The following is a 5,000-nucleotide window of genomic DNA, read 5'->3' as shown; positions in this document are numbered from 1 at the left end:
CATTTGTGCCATCGTGTACAGATCTGATTATAGAGAAAAATTTAGGAGGGCAACCGAACTTTGCAAGTAGGTTACAAAGCAGGGGGCGGTCGACGGAGTCAAAGGCTTTAGTAAGGTCTACAAAATCTATGTACAGGTTTTGATGCTGCTCTCTGCATTTCTCCTGGAGCAAACGTGCTACATATACCATATCTGTGGTTGACCTCTCCCGCCGAAAACCACATTGTGATTCAGGAAGGATCCTCTCAGCTATGTGAGAGAAATGTCTCATTAGCATAATGCGTGCTAACGTCTTACCAGCCGTTGAGAGGATGGTGATGTATATATTTATATATATATATATATATATATATATATATATATATATATATATATATATATATATATATATATATATATATATAAATATATATTGTTCTAGGAAAGGGTGGCAAAAAATAAAATATTCAATTCACGAATGATGTTTTCCCAATAACAAAATGTGTACGCTAAACAACGCGCCAGGGTCTTCGACCAACGACAAAACAAGAATGCCTACTCCGCGTGGGTTAGGTCCGACGCGTGTTTACAATTCCTTATAGCGCAAATTGTTTACATGGATTTATTCTAATTATTAATTATACATACATAGGCTCCCATAACTACATGCTTACACACAGGGAATACATTCGGAGGAAAAATGAGTGAGGCGTTCAACAAATATTTTCTTTCAGTGTTCACTAAGGAGAGGTTATATAAAGTACCTGACTGCAATCCGATTTTCAATGGGGATGAAGAAAGTAAAATATCTAATATCAGCATTAGTAAGGTAGACGTAGTCAAACAGATTGAATGATTAAAGCTATACCCGGGTCCAGAAACAAGATTAATGTTATTTGGGAAGAATGAAAAAGTACAAATAACGTTGAAGTACCGAAGTTCAGGAGAACCAGTTTTGACAAAATAAGAAACTATGTAAGACATTTGATTACTCACTAGACTGAACGAGGGGCTGTAATGGGGTCAGATACAAAGTCAGTCCGGACGTCATTAGCGTGGTCAGTGGTCGGGTCACGGAGGGTATGCGTACCTTGGGTCAGGTTACTTGCAAGTGCGTGGTCAATAGTCCGGTGAACGATTTGGATGAAATGTATAGTCATCTCACAGATTTAATTCTAAATGCACAAAATAAATTTATCCATTCAAGTCAATACGGAAGAATAGCAATACTCCTAAATGGATGACGGGCAGGCTGAAACATGAGATCGGAATGAAAAGAGGACTACGTAGAAAAAAAAAAAACCGGGGAAATACGCCTTAGATCCAAACATAATGATATGGAAATGCTGGTAAAAAAAAAAAAAAAAAAAAAAAAAAAAAAAAAGGAAAGGAAAGGATAGGCCCAATTAAAAATTATGAAAATATCATGATAGAATCGGAGGAAAAAATGAGTGAGGCGTTTAACAGGTATTTTCTCTCGGTATTTACTAAGGAGATGTTATATAAGGCATCTGACTGCGATCCGATTTTCTGTGGGGATGAACAAAGTAGACTAATATCATCATTAGTAAGGTAGAAGTAGTCAAGCAGATTGAAAGACATAAAGCTACAAAATACCCGGGTCCAGACGAAATTTTTCAGTGAGTGCTTAAAAAGTGTAAATTTGAAATCTGCGACCAGTTAACAAAAATACTTAATAAGTCAGTAGACACTGGTTGTGTACCTATTGCTTGGGGGCAGGCAAACGTTCCTGTTTTTAAAAAGGGAGATAAATTGTCTATATGTCACTACAGGCCAATATGTTTGACATCAGTTATAAGTAATACACTTGAATCATTGATAGTTATTAGACTCAGAGAACACATCGAGAGACATAATTTGACACACAGCATGGTTTCTCCAAGGGTAAGTCATACGTGACTAATCTTCTATCCTTTTACACTAAAGCATATAAGGCGTCAGATAACAATGATACTTAGGATGTTATTTACCTTGACTGCAGTAAAGCGTTCGACAAGGTGCCCCACCAGGGACTATTAGATAAAATCAAAGCCCATGGCGTATGAGGAAAAGTGTTAGAATGGATTAGAGCTTGGATCAGTGACAGAAAAAAGCGGTTTACCATAAATGATGTAAAATTCTGGTAAGGAAGTGTTTCTAGTGTGGGCCCCCAGGGCTCGGTTCTGGGTCCATTATTGTTAATTATACACAATGTAACACATGTTTTGTTTATTTGTATTTTTTCATGATTATATATGTATTTCGTGTCACTGAATCCAAATATCACATTAGTTTTGACGTAACATCGATATTTCTTTATTTATTCTTGATTTTATATTTTATTGTTATATACGCAACCTTTCTCTACAGTAGTTAATTGATTCAATCTACTTTAGCATTCTAAGGATAATTATACAACATCTAGTATTTTTTTCATAATATGAAGTGTATTTAAGAGCTACAATATTAGTAAGAACAAAATAAACAACACAACTTTGCACTGCAAGTGTTTTGATGACTCTTCTCATGATTAGAAGTGCTTTGACGATCGAGATTTTCTAGAATGCATGCTTTCGTCTTTTCTGACTAGTGACCATATGTAATCTCCCATCATAGCAGTATTCCATCGTCCTTGATATCTTCTTTCCATAGTTGCGATATCCTGATGAAATCTCTCGCCATGCTCCTCACTGACAGCCCCCAAGTTTTCGGGGAAGAAATCTAGGTGTGAATGCAAGAAATGTATCTTCAAGGACATACGACAACCAAGTTTCCTGAAGTTCTCAATAAGCTTTGCCACTATTTGTCTATAATTAGGGCCCTTGTGTTTTCCTAGGAATCCACGAACTACATCACGAAATGAACACCAAGCTTCTCTTTCAACTTTCGTCATCGCTCTTTCCAGTTTCTCCGACTTCAACATTTTGTTTACCTGGGGTCCAACAAATATACCACCCTTGAGCTTAGCCTCAGATAGCTTGGGAAACATGAGACAAATTTCTTGGAAAGTTTCGCCTCCAAAATCCAAAGCCTTCACAAACTGTTTAATTAACCCTAGCTTGATATGAAGTGGGGGTAATAAAACTTTTTTCGAATCTACTAGAGGCTGTCTGAGAACATTTAACATTCCTGGCTGCAGTTCAACTTTTGGGGGCCAATGAACTTTATTATAATGATCATCATCAGCCCTGCTGTCCCATAAACAAAGAAAACAGGAATACTTTGTGTATCCCCCTTGAAAGCCAAGCAAAAAGGCTAGCATCTTGAAATCACCACAACCATCCCATTTGAATTCAGCATAATTGATTTTTTCAAGAAGTTGTTTGACATTATGATAGTTTTCTTTCTTCTGTACTGAGTGTGCAAGAGGCAAAGATGGGTTTCTATTTCCATTGTGAAGCAATACTGCTTTGAGACTTCGTGTTGAGCTATCTATGAACAGTCGCCATTCTGCAGGATCATGTTCGAGTCCAAGGGCTGTAAACAAACCAGTAACATCCTTACAATAACACATATCATCACTAAAGTCATAGTAAATTTTAAATTCTTCATGTTTCCGGTACACAGATGTCCTGCAGTCTTCTCCTAGTAGATTCCATTCTTTCATCCTTGATGTAAGAAGCTCAGCTCCTGACTTAGTAAGACCTAAGTCTCTGATTAAGTCATCTAGCTCACTCTGACTTGGAAAGTGAGGCTCCGAAGTCGTTCTTGGTGCGAAATCTTCGTCTCCCATTTCATGGCTGCTGCTACCTGCTGACCCTTCAGATGAAATTTCCATTGCATCTTCCATCTGGAAAGAAAGAAATAACTAAATATAGCAACTTCAACAAAGACGAATAGCATTAGTATTCCATATATCTTTAGGAAAGTGAATGTATATTAAGTACTTAATATTGAAGTTAATTAAAAGTAAAGAGAGTATGATAAAAATAAACTTGCATTTTCTGGTGGTTGTGGTACTGGTAAGCTATCATCATGTGGGACAGGTGCTCTAGATGATGGTATGTCTGGATACTGCAGAGCTTGTCTTCCTTTTACTTTCCTGTACTTCGTCACATCAATCATACAAAAGTAGCAGTCGTCGTGATGGTTCTTCGGCTCTCTCCATATTCTAGGAATGGCAAAAGGCATTGCCCTTCCTGTACCTCTCAGCCATCCTTCTAGAGTAGATCGGCAGCTTCCACATATCACATGAGGTGCCCATGGCTTGTCCTGGTCACCCATGGGCATTCCGAAATAGAGTCTGTACGCTATCCACACTTTAGCACCTCTCACGATCTTATGTAGTACTTGTTTTTTCCCAATATAATAACCACACACATAGCAAAATGTATCAGGAGAATTTTCACATCCTCTAGTAGCCATCTTAACAGGTAAATAGTTCAGTCATTGATCTGAAAGAGAAAATTAGATAAACATTTAGTAGCAGACCACATAATAATTCCAAAATATACATGGTAACATTGAAATTATATGTATTTCTATAACGGTCGATGATACAGAAAAAAATAATTGCATATTTGAAATCAGCAGGAAAAATGGATTAATAAACTCTAAAAAAAATACAATAAACAAAACTTTTGAAAAAAAAAATGTTACGTTGTGTTATGTACATAAACGACTTGAACAATGTAATTAATAGTGATGTTAGTAAGTTTGCAGAGGACACTAGAATAGGACGCCTAATTAGGTCAGGAGACGGCGCCGATATTATTCAGGGTGATCTAAACAAAGTGTTCACATGATTGGTGAAATAGTAAATGAACTTCGATATCTCAAATTACACCATGTTAAACGTAGGGCTGCACAACCGCGAAAATAGATACAGCTTAGATAAAACGCTTTTAGAGAAAATCGAGTGAGAGTGAGACTTGGGAGGTCTAGTGAATTCTGACCTTAAATCCAGGAAATAGTGCATTAGCGCCAGGAATAAAGCTAACAGATTTCTAGGTTTCATTGCTAGGATGGTTACGAATAGAAGTGCAGGGGTAACAATCAAACTTTATTTAGCGTTAGTTAGA

The sequence above is a fragment of the Oratosquilla oratoria genome, unplaced genomic scaffold (genome assembly GCF_046742065.1).
Source record: "Oratosquilla oratoria isolate Oo_2021 unplaced genomic scaffold, ASM4674206v1 SCAFFOLD158, whole genome shotgun sequence".
NCBI lineage: Eukaryota > Metazoa > Arthropoda > Malacostraca > Stomatopoda > Squillidae > Oratosquilla > Oratosquilla oratoria.
This window is presented reverse-complemented; position numbering follows the sequence as displayed.